At 35.1% G+C, this 19,232-nt stretch overlaps 1 protein-coding gene and 1 pseudogene across 5 annotated transcripts in view; one reads left to right on the top strand and one right to left on the bottom strand.

The window, feature by feature from the left end:
- Window positions 1-19,232, bottom strand: part of CEP57L1 (centrosomal protein 57 like 1) — a 78,894-nt gene that overhangs the window by 35,913 nt on the left and 23,749 nt on the right. The window lies entirely within an intron of this gene.
- LOC125939124 (ubiquitin-40S ribosomal protein S27a-like) lies at window positions 1,218-3,721 on the top strand (annotated as a pseudogene).

The raw sequence follows: 19,232 nt of genomic DNA, 5'->3' as shown, positions 1-19,232 counted from the left end.
TGTGAATGCACCTAGGTTAACTTATCTTAAGAGCAAACTCAATAAAAGGTTGGACTAAGTCTATTTTATTTTTTAATATATAGCATTTTAAAAAGTACTATAACAATTGAGTTGGATAACTTTGATTAAAGAACTTGCTTTATAGATGCCCTAATAGATACTACAATCTATTATTTATAGTATACAACTAAAATGTTAAGACAATGATATAAAAAACTGGTCAACGGAAACCAGTACATATAAGAATTTAACATAAATACTTCCACTGGATTCAACAAATGATGCATTTGTTGTTCATTCAGTGTTAGAAAAATTTTAGGAAAAAAATCCAATTAAACCTTTATCTCATTCTATATATCAATACAAATTTCAGGTATGTTAGAGTCAATTTTTTAAAAAACTTTAAAAATTATTTTAAAAATCTGAATAATTAAAATAATCATAGAAATGGTAAGATGTTTTATGTTTAGAACTATGGTAAAAATAAAAGATACAAAGGCTACATTAAAATTCAACTATACCATATAAAAATTATGCACAAAACCAAAAGGCAAAAGAACGCAGAAAAAAAAATATGCAATGAAGGACAAAGGGGAATATCATTGATACAGAAAAAGCTTTTATAAATCAGAAGAAAAATACTAGCATCATAACAGAAGAATGTCAAGTGGTTATAAACCATCAATTTAGAGAAAAATGTAGCTAATAAACAATAAACCTTAACAATAATGAAAGAAAACCAGTTGTATCCAGATATAAAAGTAACCTTTGGAGTTTGAATTCAGTTCAAATTCTGATCTCCAACTTACCATCTTTCTGACTTTTAGAAAAACTTTTAAACTTTTCTGGGTCTCAATTTCCTTCTCTACATAATTAGGATGGTAGTATCTCATAGAGGTGCTATAGACAAAATATGATAATGTATATAAAGCACTTAGAATTTATGTCTGCAAGTATGCACTGTGAGCAAAATATGTATTTGATAAATGGTAGCCATATTTATTTTGAAAGAAAACATATTTCAGGTGAAGTACAATGGAATGGAACAGAATTAAATCTAGTAGGAAACAGAGTGTGTCTCATGTGGTAAAGGTAAACAAACATTTACTTTAAAAGACAACAAGGAAATATCATTTTTTACAGTTCAAAGCTCTTTTAAAGGCAAGAAAATAGGCAAAAGGCCTAGAATCGTCAAAAGATTTTTGAAGAACAATAAGATGAAGAAACTTGTCCTGTCAGTTATCAAGACTTACCATGAAACTAAAATAATTAAGTCAGTGAAACAGTCAGGAGCGATTAACAGACTAACAGAACACAGCTCAGAAACAGACCAAACCCTATATAATAACTTGATATATGACAAAAAGGGAACTTCTTATCAGTGGAGAATAGTTAGGCTATTCATAATTGGTGAGGGAAAAACTGATTCTCGAAATTTAAAAACAACTGGATCATTATTTCAAAACTGTATCAAAAGTTAAATCCTATGTGTTAAAAACCAAAATGTACAAAGAAATATGTCTGGGAGAGCATATAGGAGAATGTCTTTAACAACTTTGGGCTTTGAAGGCTTTTGAAAACATGACATAAAACCCCTAACTGTAAGTTAGAAGACTGATTATTTTAACATAAAAAATATACATCACAAGATGCCATTACAAAGGTAAAAAGAAAAGCCATAGCCTGAGAGAGGGTACCTACATGCACATAGCTAATAAATTATTAACAAAATAAGATATAAAGCCCTCACAAATTAAATCTTTAAAGATAACATACCAGTAAGAAAGGGACAAAAGTTATTCATTGGACTACTATGCAGCAGTAAAAAAGAATGAATGAAACAGCAACGTGTACCCTCGTGGACAAATCTTAAAAACATGTTGAAGAAAAAAAGGGAGATGCAAAGAATATGTTCAGTATGTTATCAGACATGTAAAAAAATATTATACATTGTTTAGAGATATATTCATATGCATCAAAAGTATAAAGACAAGTATGAGATAATAAATACCAAACTCAGGATGGTAGTTAAGTGGGTGAGGATGCAAAAAGACAGGTGATTACAGAGGGGTATACAGGTATTTGTTATATAATTTAGTAAATCTTTTTATATAACTGAAAGACTTTATTTTTTAAAATGTTAGAAGTTAGCAATTTGAATAAAGACCACTCTTGCTCCTGTGCAAATCTGAGAATGGCCAACTTATATTGAATTTTTAGCTGTGATTCTAAGCCCTGTACATGCAGTATCTCATCTAATCCTTGTAACAATCCTATGAGGTAAGGATTATTGTTGTTGTTGTTGTTATTATTACTATTTTTTTATAAATAAAGAAATAGAGGCACTAAGAAGAAATAAAGAAATAGAGGTCACCTAAGTTCATACAACTTGTAAGTGGAGGAGCCAGGATTTAAACCTAGCCAGTTCAATTCCAAAGCCTGGGTTCTTAATCACTATGTTAAACAGCTTATAGTTTGGGGATATTTGCAGTTAGCCAGGTAAGAGATGATGCTGTGTTTGGATTAGGGTGGTGAAAATGGAGATGAAAAGAGTGTATACAAGCAAGATGTATCCTGAAGACACAAGTGATGAACTGGATTAAGAGGAGAAGAAAAGGGAGAAATCAAGGTTTCTAGCTTAAATAACTGGATAGATTATAGTGCCATTTATTAAAAAGAAAACAAAGATAATGGCTAATACTCATATAGTACTGATATGTGTCAAACACTATTCTAACTGTGAGACATCCAAGTTAAGATAAGAAATAGGTAGTTTGATAGAAGAGTCTAAAGCTTGGAGGAGAGTTCTAGTACAGAAATATAAACAATGAAATTGTCAGCATATGGATGGTATATAAAACCATAGAATAGAAGTCACCTAAAGGAAGAGTCTGAATACAAAAGATTTCAGATAAGGAAAACAAAAGAAAGAGAAACCTATGAAGGAAAAGAACCAGAAAACTATGATGTCAAAACAAAGAGAGGACCTTCTGATCCACCATCTGTGGTGGAGCCACTGCCAAGAGGCTGATTTTCGTGAAAACTCTTATGGGGAAGACCATCACTCTTGAGGTTGAACCTTCAAATACAATAGAAAATGTGAAGACCAAGATTCAGGATAAGGAACTCTTCCTGATCAGCAGAGACCGATCTTTGCTGGGAAGCAACTGGAAGATGGATGTACTTTGACTACAACATTCAAAAGGAGTCCACTCTCCATCTTGTGTTGGGACTCTGTGGTGGTGCTAAGAAGAGGAAGAAGTCTCTTACACCATGCCCAAGAAGAATAAGCATAAGAGAAAGGTTAAACTGGCCATCCTGAAATACTATAAGGTGGATGAGAATGGCAAAATCAGTCACCTTTGTCGGGAATGCCCTTCAGATGAATGTGATGCTGGAGTTTTAATGACTAGACACTTTTATGACTAGTCACTTTTGACAGACATTATTGTGGCAAATGTTGTTACACTGTTGCTTCAACAAACCAGAAGACAAGTAATTGTTTTTTTGTTTTATTTTACTTTAATGTTTATTTTTGAGAGAGAGAGAGAGAGAGTGTGAGCAAGGGAGGAGCAGATAGAGATGGAGACACAGAATCCAAAGCAGGCTCAGGCTCCGGGCTGTCAGCACAGAGCCTGACACAGGGCTTGAACTCACAGACCACAAGATCACAACCAGAGCCAAAGTCAGATGCTTAACTGACTGAACCACCCAGTTACCCCTGGAAGACAAGTAATTGTATATGGGTTAATAAAAGACATGAACTAACAACAACAACAACAACAACAACAACAACAACAACAAAGAAGAGATTGTTTCAAGAAGGAGAAAGTAGTTTAGATTAAAAAAAAAAGTCAATTGATTTTGAAGAGGAAGAGACCACTGATGGTATAATGTAAGAACTAAAGATAGTTCCAAGGGCCCCATACTAAAAGGGCAACTAGAGGAAGATAAATGAGCAAAAGACATACAAATTCGATTCAAATTACGATGTCTTTTTGAAGAGAACTTCAATTACCTGACTTAAAATCACAGAGCACTCATAAAGTGCGTCCTATCATTCATCCTGAGTTAACCTGCCATAAGTCACAGTGCAAACAAACAACTATACAGAGCATGCAAACCACTTGCACAGAATCAATAATTTTCATTCTTGAAAACTTCTATGGCAGGTAAGAAAACCATATACAATTTCATTGACTGTACCCCCCAAATTCATATGTTAAATCTCTAACCTTCAGTATTTTAGAATGTGACTATATTTAGAGTAGGGCATTTAAAAAGGTGATTCAGTTAAAATAAAACCGTTAGGATGGGTTCTAATCCAATTTAACTGGTGTCCTTATAAAAAGAGGAAATTTAGATACACAAATAGATGTATCAGGGATGTGTGCACACAGAGGAAAGACCAAGTGAAGGCATGTGGGAAGACAACCATCTGCAAGTCAAGGAAAGAGGCCTCAGAAGAACCCAAATCTGCTGACATCTTGATCTTGGACTTGTGGCATCCAGAACTGTGAGAAATAAATTTCTTTATTTAAGCCACCCAGCCTGTGGTATTTGTCTTGAAAGCTCTATTAAAGCTAATACACTGACTGCAACTCATAATTTTGTTGCAGAGTGAAACATTAAGAATAGTGACAAGGACATAATAACAGAAGCCTAAGGTTTATGCAATTTAGAGGATGTAATAAAGTTATTCGCAATTTAGAGTTTCCTGCTTGATAAGATGTGAAACAATTATGTAATTCTGCCTTGATTTATTTTCCTCTATAATTGACCTTTAGTAACTTCTTAACCTTAATAAATTGAATGGGAAGTTATTAATGGACTATCCTGTATGCAATAATTTAAAATAATTAAAAATTTCCCAGCATAATCAAATGGAAGAATAAAACTAAAATTATGCTTTTGACCCATATTTAATTTACATGTAATTTTATTAGTTTTTGACCCAAATATTAGCATTTTTACCTAATATACTGTAAAATATTCCCTTAATAGTTTATATTAAAAGTGCAAGAATACTGCTATAGACTTAAGAATTAAAGTGTCATTCAAAAATTATAGTGTTGTAAAATTAAAAAAAATATGAGACATTTGCGTTGCAGGGATATTCAAAATAACTAATCTGAAGGTTAAGTTACAATCAATTTCAGAACACAGTGAAATAGAGTCTGTTTTTTAAAAAAACATTATCTTGTATTTTCCTCTGAAAAGTATTAAGAGGTAACAAAGGCTATTTCAGTTTTTTAGTTTTCTGAAAACAGTAGTGACTATATTCAAAATGTTTGAGAATATATGGAGAAGTCCATGGTACCATAAGTCTGTATAAGTCATAAATATTTGGGAGTTCTAGAATTGATAGGAAAATTTCACATATCCATTTAAAACTTATATCAGCTGCAATCTTCTCATTTTATAGATGTATGAGCCAAAGTCCAGAGACACTAATTAATTTGCTTAAAGTCACACAGCTCAAGTTTCCTGCACTCAAAAATCCATGACACTAGAGAAAAATATTCTCTCTTAAGAACTCTGGTTGATTTACATTTATTAAACAAAGACTACCCTAATGGAGAGTCATCAGGAAAACGCCTCCTGAAGAGAAATGGGAAGTAAGAAACACTGAATCAAACATAAAAGTATGTAATCTTAGTAAAGTCTAAAAGCATCTTAGAGGCTATCTATTCTAACCCTTTCTTTCAATACAAACTTATTCTCACACTATTTTTAACAGGTCATTTAAGCTCGACTGTATGTCTCCAGAGAAACAGAGCTCACTATCTTCCTGTTGAATTCAAAGCTGCTTTCTCTGATTTTTATGGATGAGACAGATTTTAAGAGAAAAAAGTAGAGCTTCTATATTTATTGATGTAGATGTTGCATTGAATATTTACTGTGATAACTATTATATATTGAATTCATCTAACAAAAACTTACTGCAGAATTTAGAATCATTTTCAAACTTCAAATTTCATCATTTACTGGATCTGAAAGGCCTGTAAAAGAGCAATCCCATCCCCTGTTTGAGGGCAAATTTGATAAATCAAGTGGAGATGACTCAATCATATAACTGATCATTCATTTCTGATTAATTCTCAGTAGACTTGACTGGATCCAGATTAGCACAACTGAATACTAACCTAGGAGATAACTTTAGCATACTTTGGTCACCAAAACCAGCAGATTTCTCCCTTCTAAATACCTTAAACTCTACTTTAATAGAGTTTTTTAAAAAATAATTTACTACATATATAATACATATATGTATAGTTAAAGGAATTATAATAAAAAAAATTTCTGTGTATCCACACCTAGATTAAGAAATAGTGTTACAGTGCTATGGAAGCCCTCTGTGTGTCTTCCCTAATTCTTGCTTTGAATTTTGTGTTACTCATTCTAATATCTGTTAAGTTTTATCATATTTGTATGTATCCTTAATATACAATATATTGTTTGGTGTTGATGGTTTTTAAACTTTACATAAATGATATCACACTTTTTCCATTCAAAGAATCTTGCTGTTTATGTTGGAACATGAAGCTGTATGGCATTCATTTTTCCCTGCTGTATAGTATTCTACCATGTAACAGATCTTAGAAGGCATTAATTCCAATCATTCCCCTCCAAATACTATGATTCTGAAATTTTTAGTTCTATTTTTATTTTAACCACACAAAATAGACAATATTATTTTGATTTATAAAGTCAGTGTTTGCTATGTTCACCTATAAGTTTTCTTTGCTCACTGTGGTAGACATTATGATGAACTACCTGGATTCCCTTTCAGGAATGTGAACTTTTTCCACAGCTGCTGGGAATCCTGCCAGAAAGTGGCTCTTGGCTATTGGCCCTCTTTGGGGTTGCTTTGTCTAAAGAATACTGTCTCACCTAAGGTCAAGGCTCCTTCCAGGAGCAGCCCACATCCAATGAGGGCTGCTCATCCAAAAAGGCCTGACCCTCTTGTCCTAACTCAAGTGAACTCTGAAGGATCACCCCATCTCCAGAGCTTCCTGTAGTATCAGTGAAACCTTTGTTGGGTCTTCAATGAAGCTTGACTTCTCTGCCTAAAAGAGCTTCCTTCCTCTCCCTACCACATGTGTTGATCCCAAGAATACGCTCTAAAGGTATATGCTTAGAACTTTAACTATGGGGATACTTCAAAGCCAGTATTTAAAGCACTTTTCTTCAGAGAAGATTTCCATCTTAGGGCACCCAAACCCAAGGCACCATTAAACTGAACTTTTATATTGAGATTTGTTTTTGCCAGTGTGAATTCCAACTCCAAACCCACATCGGAGTAGAACTGTGATGAGGAGAGATTCTTTTTGTCCACTCCATTCATAGCCAAGGATGAAACAAACAGTGTCATTCTGTTTTGTTTTTGTTTTAAGTAGGCTTCACGCCCAGTGCGGAGACCAATGCAGGGCTTGAACTCACACAACCCTGAGATCAAGACTTGAGCAGAGATCAAGGGTCGGATGTTTAACCGACTGAGCTACCCAGGTCCCCCAATGGTGTCATTCTGAAAGGCGGTTATTTTCCCATCATTAACAAAGTTTTATCCTTTGGGGATCCCAGCTTTACACTGCAGTGTCCAGACTTACCTCTGAGCATGCCCATAAGAACTTATCTCCTGCCCCATGCAAGCAGAAACACCTCCTTAATGCCCAGGTGTTGGGCCATGAGGGATCAGAAGGTGACCTCAAGGATAAAATGGGTTCTAGAGCTCCTTTATCCCCATGGAACTGGGCTTGCTCATTGCATACAGCCTCACATTTTCCACTTACTTTGCTTCCAACTCACCCATATATATATGTTTTAACCTATAAATGTTTTAACATTTTATACATCATTTCTGTGTTCTTTACCAGAGGTTTCTCTGAACATCAAATCTGCCATATTGCTTGAAACTGTAACAGCTTTAGACCTACTTAAGAGATGCTAAATGTTTTAGACAAACACAGAATGAGACTTATGCTTTAAAAAGGAAAAAGAGTTTATAACTTTCCATTCAGCTAAAGTTCTCAAAGCTACTCCATACTGTAAAGTTTTTCTTCAATAGCAGAAGGTGACTATTATTTGGCTGCTCATTAATTAAATAGAGTTCACTAAGAGGATTCAGACAGTAGAGTTCCTGGTAAACAATCTGTAAACTGAGAATAAGAAAAGCACACTATAGGGGCATCTGGCTGGCTTAGTTGATACAGCATGCAACTCTGGATCTCGGGGTTATGAGTTCAAGCCCCATGTTGTGTATAGAGATTTCTTAAAAATGAAATCTTAAAAAAAAAAGGACACTATATATCTAAATTTTCAAAATATGTCATGACTTTATAGGAATACTATAATTATTATATTCTAAAATTTCAGAAGCAGTTTAATCATTATACTTCAATGATTATCATGTATAATATATATATTTAATAGTAGCAGCAAATCTTACATTTAATATATTGACCACTTGACATTCCAATTGATCTATTTAACACAATTCATAATTAACTTTAAATTAAATAGCCCTTATTGGATTTGAAAAATCATTTTTTGAATGGATAAAGATGTGGTATATATATACAATGGAATATTACTCAGCCATCAAAAGGAACGAAACTTTGCCATCTGCAACAACATGGATGGAGCTAGAGTGTATCATGCTAAGCAAAATAGTCTGTCAGAAAAAGACAAATACCATATGATTTCACTTATATGTGGAATTTAAGAAACAAAACAGATGAATATATGGGAAGGTGGGGAAAAAAAGAAAGAAAGAAAGAAAGGGAAATAAACCATAAGAGATTCTTTACAATAGAAAACAAACTGAGAATTAAGGGAGGGGGGTGGATGGGGGATGTGCTAAATGGGTGATGGGTATTAAGGAGGGCACTTGTGTTGAGCACTGGGTGTTATATGTAATGAATCACTAAATTCTACTGCTGAAAACAGTATTACACTATATGTTAACTAACTAGAATTTAAATAAAAATTTGAAAAGAAAACATCATTTTTCAGCCATCATAGTAAAGACTGATTTAGGCAAGAAGCATTAATGCTAGATTCAAGGGTAGAAATTTTGATGAGAACTAGAATATCTGCATGGTCTTAAGTGTCTCTTCCACAGATTGCTTATAAGATGCAAGAAAAAAAAGTAGTAACTATATAATAAAGAAACAGAACACTTTGAGTGATTAAAATTAACATAACCCCTAAGAGGTTAAGAGGGACATTGTGCCTCTGAATGTGAAACTCTGAAAAAGACATGTCACTTAAGCAGTATTCTGGCCAGGAATGTATAATCTGAATCTCAACATAACAAAACATCATCAAAGCTCCAAAGGAAAAACATTCTATTTTTTATAAAAGGGGAAACTGTTTTCTTTAAAAAAGAAATATGTCTTTAATATCTTAAAAGACAATCACACTTTTGGATACATCCAAAAGAATTGAAAGCAGGGTCTCTTGAAAACGTATCTGTACAACCATGCTCATACCGGCATCATTCACAATAGTCAAAAGGTAGAAGCTACCCAAATACCCATCAATGGCTAAACAAAATGTATACACATACAATGGAATATAATTTGGTCTTAAAAAAAGAAATTTTGACATATATGAAAACATGGATAAACATTGAGGACAGATGTTAAATGAAAAAAGCCAGCTACAAAAAGACAAATAATGTATGATTCCCTTCTAAAAGGTGTCTAGAGTAGTCAAACTCATAGAATCAGAAAGTAGAATGGTGGCTGAGGAGAGGTGTATAAAGGGAGTTAGAGTTTCAGTTTTCCCAGATGAAAAAGTTCTGTAGATTGGTTACATAACAATGTGTGGTAGGGGAGACAAGTTAAAAACAACATATGACTCAATGGGATCACTTCCGTAACAAAAGCATACACAGAGTGTCATGGGAATACAAGAGAGAGATCATCTAACTCTTCCTGATTGGTGGAAAAATAAGTAAAGCCAGAAATAATTTAAAATTCCAAACAGTTTTGAAAGAGGAGTTTAGGTAAATATGCCAGAGTGGACATACACACTAGCTTTTGCTCCCTCTTGGAAACACACTAAAATAATATTAAAATGCTTTTTTAAAAAAGATATAAACTGCAAGGACAATAACAAAATTTTGGAAAAACAGAAAACAGATGTACTAATAGTAACAGATTTAGCTAATGCAAAAGAGGCAGTCTCCTAACCCAAGTAAGAAAAGTGATTTTTTAAGTTTACCCTGCAGAACCTCCAAATGGCTCAGAAATCAGCTGTACTTCTCTAAGAGTTAAGATACAGCCAAACACTAGGAAACAGGATGAAAGTTTAGTTTAGAAGTAAATTATATGCCCAAACTCCCTTCACCTCTTTATGGAGCCAGAAGACTCCTTTACCCCCATTTGGGAGACTGATTTTTTTTTTTTTTTAATTCTATGAAGAGAGAATTACAGAGTATATCTGGATTGAGGGACACTCAGCACAGGTGACAGTAGGGTAGACTCAAAGCAGGAACATTCAGCTCTGAGAATACTGGTACTCTATATACTTAAGTGGAGAGGGGACGGTCCTTAGGGACAGAATATGACTAGCTCAAGTTAACAAAGATACTAAAGACGATAAAATAAATGGATTGGATGGATTTAGAGTTTCCAATCAGTTTTTTAGTGCCTGACTCTGAGGTAGAAGTTGTTTGTTTAATCAAGGCTTAGCAGACATTGAGGAAAGAATGTGAAAGACAGAGACCAAAACAAGCAAACAGTGGCTTAACAGGAATACAAAATTTGGATATACTGACTTAGTAGAGATAGAATGTAAAATAATTGACGGACATGATAGACCCTAGTGAATCTGGCTGGAGCAAAGTAAATAAATGTTGGCAGTAACAGATGGCTAAAAAGGTATGCAAGGGCCAAACCACAAAAGATTTTGTACATCACACTAGAGTTTGTCTTTTGTAGGATCAGGCAACGTGGAGCCAATGAAATATATAAAGGAAAATAACATGATCATGTTTGCATTCTCACAAGGTTATTCGGATAGCTCTGAGATAGACATACTGGAGGGGGAAGAATTATTGGCAGGGGCACAAATTAAGAGGTTGATGAAGTAATTAAGACAAGGAAAAATATAGGCCTGAATTAAGACTGGTGTAGATGAGATAAACATGAAAGATACTTAGGAGATACAATTGAGGGGCACCTGGGTGGTTCAGTAAGTTATCATAACAAGTGCCCTCCTCAATACCCATCACCCATCTAGCCCATCCCTCTGCCCAACACCCCACCAGCAACCCTCAGTTTGTTCTCTATGTTTATGAGTCTCTTATAGTTTGTCTCCCTCCTTGTTTTTATCTTATTTTTGATTCCCTTCCCTTATGTTCATCTGTTTGGTTTCTTAAATTCCACATATGTACGAAACCACATGGTATTTGTCTTTCTCTGACTTATTGTGCTTAGCATAATACACTCTAGCTTCATCTACGTCATAGCAAATGGCAAGATTTCACTCTTTTTGATAGCTAAATAGTATTCTATTATATATAAATACCACAATGTCTTTATCCATTCATCAGCTGATGGACATCTGGGATCTTTCCATAGTTTGGCTATTGTTGATTAATGCTGCTATAAACATTGGGGTGCATGTGCCCCTTCAAATCTTTATTTTTGTATCCTCTGGGTAAATACCTAGTAGTGCAATTGCTGGATCATAGGGCAGTTCTATTTTTAGTTTTTTGAGGACCCTCCATACTGTTCCCCAGAGTGGCTGCACCAGTGTGCATTCTCACCAACAGGATAAGAGGGTTCCCCTTTCTCCATATCCTAGCCAACATCTGTTGTTTCCTGTGTTGTTAATTTTAGCTATTCTAACAGGTGTGAGGTGGTATCTCATCAGGGTTTTGATTTGTATATCCCTGATGATGAGCGATGTTGAGCATCTTTTCATGTGCCTGTTAGCCTTCTATATGTCTCCTTTGGAAAAGTGTCTGTTCAGGTCTCCTGCCCATTTATTAACTGGGCTATTTGTTTCTTGGGTGTTGAGATTGACAAATTCTTTATAGATTTTGGATATTAACCCTTTATCTGATATGTCATTTGCAAATATTTTCTCTCATTCCGTAAGTTACCTTTTAATTTTGTTGATTGTTTCCTTCACTGTGCAGAAGATTTTCATTTAGATGAAGTCTCAATAGTTCTTGTTCACTTTTGTTTCCCTTGCCTCTGGAGACACGTCTAGAAAGAAGTTGCTATGGCCAAGGTCAAAGAGGTTGCTTCCTGTGTTCTCTAAGATTTTGATGATTTCTTGTCTCCCATTTAGGTCTTTCATCCATTTTGAATTTATTTTTGTGTGTGGTGTAACACAGTGGCCCAGATTCATTCTTCTGCATGTAGCTGCCCAATTTTCCCAACACCATTTGTTGAAGATTAGTTGACCATACAGTTGTGGGTCCATTTCTCAGCTCTCTACTGTGTTCTATTGATGTATGTGTCTGTTTCTACGCCAGTACCATACTGTCTTGATGATTACAGCTTTGTAATACAGGCTTGAAGTCTGGAATCATGATGCCTCCCACTTTGCTTTTTTTTTTTTCAACATTATTTTGGCTATTCAAGGACTTCTCTGGTTCCATACAAACTTTAGAATTGTTTGTTCTAGCTCTGTGAATAATGCTGGTGGTATTTTCATAGGGATTGCACTGAATGTGTAGATTGCTTTGGGTAGTATAGACATTTTAATAATGTTTGTTTTTCCAACACATGAACATGGAATGTTTTTCCATTTCTTTGTGTCCTCTTCAATTTCTTTCATGAGTGTCCTATAGTTTTCAGAAACCAGATCTTTTACCTCGTTTGTTAGGCTTATTCATAGGTATCTCATGGTTTTTGGTGCAGTTGTAAATGGGATTGATTCCTTGATTTCTGTCTCTGCTGCTTTATTGTTGGTGTATAGAAATGCAACATTTCTGTGCATTGATTTTATATCCTGTGACGTTGCTGAATTCATATATCAGTTCTAGCAATTTTTAGGTGGAGTCTTTTGGGTTTTCTACATAGCATATCATGTCATCTGCAAAGAGTGAAATTTTGACTTCTTCCTTGCCAGTTTGGATGTCTTTTATTTCTTTATGTTGTCTGATTGCTGAGACTAAGACTTCTAGTACTATCTTAAATAGTAATGGTGGGAGTGGACTTCCCTGTCTTGTTCCTGACCATAGAGGAAAAGCTCTCAGTTTTTCCCCATTGAGGATGATATTAGCTGTGGGTCTTTCATATGTGGCCTTTATGATCTTGAGGTATGTTCCTTCTATCCCTACTTTCTTGAGGGTTTTTATCAAGAAAGGATGCTGGATTTTGTCAAATGCTTTTTCTACATCTATTAAGAAGATCATATGGTTCTTATCCTTTCTTTTATTAATGTGGTGTAGCAAGTTGATTGATTTGTGAATATTGATCCACCCCTGCAGCGCAGGAATAAATCCCACTTGGTCATGGTGAATAATTCTTTTAATGTACTGTTGGATTTGATTTGCTAGTAACTTGTTGAGAATTTTTGCATCCATGTTCATCAGGGATATTGGCCTCTCATTCTCCTTCTTCAGTGGGGTCTTTGTCTGATTTTCGAATCAGGAATCAAGGTAAGGCTGGCCTTGTAGAGGGAATATGGAAGTTTACCTTCTGTTTCTATTTTTTGGAACAGTTTCAGAAGAATAGGCATTAACTCTTCTTTAAATGTCCAGAAGAATTCCCCCAGGAAGCCATCTAGTCCTGGATTCTCATTTGTTGGGAGGTTTTTGATTACTGATTCAATTTCTTTACTAGTTATAGGTCTGTTCACATTTTGTATTTCTTCCTCTTTCAGTTTTAGTAGTTTGTATGTTTCTAGGAATTTGTCCATTTCTTCCAGATTGCCCAGGTTATTTGCATATAATTTTTCATAATATTCTCTTATGATTATTTGTATTTCTGTGGTGTTGGTTGTGATCTCTCCTCTTTCATTCGTGATTTTATTTGGGTCCTTTCTTCAAAGAGTCACCTTTATTATTTCTTTTAGGGTTAGTTTAGTGGTTACAAACTCCTTTAGTTTTTGTTTGTCTGGGAAACTCTTTATCTTTCCTATTCTGAATGATAGCTTTGCTGGATTGAGTATTTTTTTGCTGCAGAATTTTCCAATTCAGCACATTGAATATATTATGCCACTCCCTTCTGTTTTGCCAAGTTTCTGTTGAGAGATCTGAAGCTAGCTTTATGGGCCTTGCCTTGTAAATTAGGGACTTCTTTTGTCTGCTACTTCTAGGACTTTTTTTCTTTATTGCTATATTTTGCAAATTTAATTACACTATGTCTTGCTGTTGCTCTGCTTTTATTGATTTTGATGGGAGTTTTTGTGTCTCATGGACCTGGATGTGTTTCCTTCCCCAGATTAGGGAAGTTTTCAGCTATTATTTCTTCAATTAAATTTTCTGCCCCCTTTTCTTTCTCTTGCCTCGGAACTCCTATACTACAAATGTTACCTTGTTTGATGGAGTCACTGAGTTCCCCAAGTCTATTCTCATGTTCCATAGCTCTTTTTCTCTTTTGTTCAGCTTCATTATTTTCCGTTATTTTATCTTCTACATCACTTACTCATTCCTCTGCTTCTTCCATCCTTGTGCTCACTGCATGAAGACCATTTTGAATCTCAGTTATTATATTTTTCATTTCTATTTTTTAACTCTGTGGTAAGGGCCTCCCTGAAGTTTTCCATTCTTTTCTCAGGCCCAGCAATATCCTTATGATTGTTAATTTAAATTCTTGATCAGGCATGTTACTTATATCTGTTTCACTTAGATCTCTGGCCCTGACCTTAACTTGTTTTTTCATTTGGGATGGATTCTTCTATCTTGGCATTTTGTCTAAATCTCCGTCTTCTTTGTATTAAAAAAGCCTGTTAATGTTTCCTGCTCCTGAGCATAATGGCTTTATGCAGAAAAAGGTCATATAGTGTCCAGGGCCTGGCCCTTCATAAGAAAATTCTGTGTGCACTTTGCTGCTGTTTTTGGCTGCTCTATCCTTCAGGCCAGTTGTCTGCATGGGCTCTCCTAGTCTACAGTGGGCTGTGTTTGGTCCTTGGCCAGAATGTGGAGTGTTTAACTAGATGTGTTCTGGTCTGCTTGTTAAATGAGACCTGATACTACTTCCACTAGAACTGAAGCACTGCATAACTCTCTGGTTGGGAGACATGATGTGGGCAGGGGTTTCTGCTGGTCTTCTGGGGAAGGTGACCACCATGAATGGACCGAGGCAAACTTGACCAACAAGAGTAGTACCAACAGAATGCAGGGATGTGAGACTTGGTATAAGCAGGCTAGGCATCCAATATTGTTGCTATGTTGTTTACTGTAGGTGGCTCTGTGTTTATGCTGAGGGGCAGGAGAGGCAAATAGTGCCAACCTGCTCCTTTGACCCTGGAGAGGGGTCTCCATGCCTGCTGCCCTCAGGGAAGTACTCCAAGAAGGGAGAATAATCTTCTTTCTATGTGTCCTAGGCATTAGTCAGATCACTGTTTCTGCCCCCAGGTTATTTGCCTGCCTTCTCTCTTGGAGCAGCACAGTGCCCTCAGGGCTAAGCACACAGACCTTTGAAATTCCAGTCTTCAAGCCCTGCTGGTTACTTATGAAAATCATCCCTCTTGTTTTCTCAGCCAATGGCTTTGGGGAGGTGTTCTTGTACATTCCCCTCACACTAGTTATCTTAAATGAGTTTGAATAGGAGAAATATGATTACATGAGTATAACAATACTTAGGTTTTTTTTATGCCAGTCTTTTACTATAAATTAAAATATAGCATCTAATTTTTATGTGCACAGTTAATTCAACTCAATGCCATGCTATAAGAACTAACTGATTTCCAAGCAAACTCATCAATTGCTGAATTTAAAACATCTAGTGTCATGAAAATTTTATCTAATAATTAGAAAGTTAGATTTTTCCTTACTGAACTTGAATCGAGTAAGTTTAGAACCTAACAATGTCTAAGATTACTTAAATGATTAGACTTCATCAGCTTTACCTGTAGTTTACCTTGAATATTCAGTTCCTAAGAAAATGCTTCTGATTTAATATAAAGTGAATAAAGAAGAATATAAAATTGTATAATTATAGTCCAATTTTTAAAAGGAATAAAGAGAATCATATATAAAAGACTAGTAAGTGTATTAAAATGTTAATAGGTGAACAACAGGAGATTTTCATTTTCTAATTTCAACCTTCTTAAACATTCTTTACAATAAACACATATCAGTTTTCTAATAAGCAACAAATATCTTTACTAAAATAGTTTCCTCTTAACTACACTTCTGCAGGGATAAACAGCTGAAGATATACAGTATCAATTATTTATACAAATATCTGTTGGGACACTTACATCTCCTTTTTAAGGGTCTTATGCCTCCTATATCAATATAAACTCAGGGAGGGCAATTATGTTAATTTCTTTTTTTAAGTTTCTGCAGTCCAAACTGCTGTGTTCCGCAGAGGGGCATTGTATCCTCAGGGCCTAATAAAAAAATATTGTAAAATGAATCCCCTGAAACTAATTTGTTAGATCAACAAGTTTTCCCTACTTCCCTGTGCGAATATTTGTCATGGCTAAACTTAACAATTCTGTAAATACTATTTTAAGTTTTAAAATAACCACATATTGTACTTTGGTGTATAATTTTGCATACAATGTCTTACTATAATATCATTTTATTCAAGTAAATCTTTGACAAATAACAATACAAACAAATAAATGTTAAATAATAAACACTTGACAAATCTTAGGATTTTAAAATATTGCTGGTAATACTTCTTCAGAAAGTTCTAACTTTCTTTTTAATAAGTTATTTTGAAAGAATTTCAACATTCTTTTAATGTTTATTATATTTATCCATTGAACGTAACTGTTTCTAACCATTTCTCTTTAGAAAGGTTGATGGCAAACTTATTAAATGTAGAAAGAATTTCTAAATTCAATCAACAAATAATGAATTTTAAAGTTAACAGTACTCCTGATGCATAGGGGCACTTGTACCCCAATGTTTATAGCAGCACTCTCAACAATAGCCAAATTATGGAAAGAGCCTAAATGTCCATCAACTGATGAATGGATAAAGAAATTGTGGTTTATATACACAATGGAGTACTACATGGCAATGAGAAAGAACGAAATATGGCCCTTTGTAGCAACGTGGATGGAACTGGAGAGTGTGATGCTAAATGAAATAAGCCATACAGAGAAAGACAGATACCATATGTTTTCACTCTTATGTGGATCCTGAGAAACTTAACAGAAACCCATGGAGGAGGGGAAGGAAAAAAAAAAAAAAAAGAGGTTAGAGTGGGAGAGAGCCAAAGCATAAGAGACTGTTAAAAACTGAGAACAAACTGAGGGTTGATGGGGGGGTGGGAGGGAGGGGAGGGTGGGTGATGGGTATTGAGGAGGGCACCTTTTGGGATGAGCACTGGGTGTTGTATGGAAACCAATTTGACAATAAATTTCATATATTGGAAAAAAAAATTAACAGTACTCATATTAATTGCTACAAATTCACTTCCTTAGCCTATAATCTCCCCCCACACCCAGCCCCACCAGTGTCCACAAATGCAGACTGAACACATTCAATAGTCAGAATTAACTGAGTGCACTGATTACTCAGGCAGACCAAGGGGGGATGAACTGTTGGACAATTATAAATAACTAAAGCTCACCTATTTAATTGCCAAAATTTATTTCAACTAGTTTTAAAAGAAATATTTCTAAAATGTTTAACCTACTTTCCTTCCTTTTAGGCCAAGTACGCTCAACATAACTTAACCTTTGGGATGACTTAGGATATCACATAGCATTTTAATTATATACTATGATACTTAGAGAACCGCACTGATAACATGTTGGACTATTTGTCCCTTCACTGAAATGTTCCAGACTTACAGATTTTGTTTTCTGCTTTTTCACCTCTTGCTATATCTTGCTTTCCAGTCTCCTTATGATTGTTTACCTGTCTCTAATAGAATATCCTTCCCCTTTCTAATTGGGTTTCCCAATCTATAGCAAGTAAGAAACAATAAAAGTTTTCATTCATTGGCCATTTAGAGATGAAAAATATAGTCCTGGGTAGTTCTTAAAATATTCAGTTTAATTATAGTACAAAGAGTGCTATGGGAACCCAGAGGATCATCATCTAAGAGAGTTGACTTCCTGGAGGAGATAGTTCTTAAAGTGAGATATGACAGATGAATGAGTAAGATTTGATAGGCAAAGAAAGTGAGAGAATGGGTAGCAGAGAAGATCAAGTATACAGTCAAAGGAAACCACATAGTAATAAAAATAATGATACGTTACATTTATTGAACACTTCTGTAAATTAGTAAAATCGTTATAACAACTCTATGATGCATAATGATTCCCATTTTAAAGAGTAGGAAACTGTGGCACAGAAAAAGTGTTTTGCCCAAGTTCACACAACCAGTTAAGTGACAAAGCCAGGATTTGGACAGAGCCAGAGCAGTCTGGCTCTGAAGCTCACACTTTTAACCACCATGCTATCTTGCTTAATTATGCAAAGTTATGAAGGCAAGAGAGAATCTGCTGTTTGGGGGAATCTACTACAATAATAAAAAAGCTGGAAGACTACAAATGCGTCTGACTGTTGCAGAACAAGAGGGCAAAAACTAGCTAGGAAGGGGTCTGTATGCCAGCCACATGTGTTTGGATTTTACACCATAGGCAACAAGAGGCATCCAGCAGAGGAATAGTAAGATCAGATTCCCTTTGATAAAGATTCTGTGAAATCTGAATGAATAAAAACAACCAGAGGCTAGAAATCCATTTAGGAGGCCATTCCAAAACTCTACGTGAGAAGTGATAAAGACCTGAACCAAAGCAATAGAAGAGGGAATAGAAAGGAGAGGACAAATTAGAGACAAATAGGATGTTGAATTCATAGAATGTATGACCTAGATGAGGAAAATCATGAGGGAGAGGGAGAAATTAAACAAAGCTGTAGTCAAGCCAGAAAACAGATGGATGGTGGTGAAGGTGGTGCAAAAGGTTCATTTTAGGAATAGAACAGAAAACCCAGAAATGAACCCACAACCATGTGGTCAATTAATCTTTGACAAAGCAGGAAAGAATATCCAATGAAAAAAACTCTCTTCAACAAATGGTGTTGGGAAAACTGGATGGTGACATGCAGAAGAATGAAACTGAACCACTGT

The sequence above is a fragment of the Panthera uncia genome (assembly GCF_023721935.1).
Source record: "Panthera uncia isolate 11264 chromosome B2 unlocalized genomic scaffold, Puncia_PCG_1.0 HiC_scaffold_24, whole genome shotgun sequence".
In the NCBI taxonomy this organism is placed as follows: Eukaryota; Metazoa; Chordata; class Mammalia; order Carnivora; family Felidae; genus Panthera; species Panthera uncia.
The sequence above is the reverse complement of the archived record's forward strand: the minus strand, read 5'-3'. Positions and strand labels throughout refer to the sequence as shown.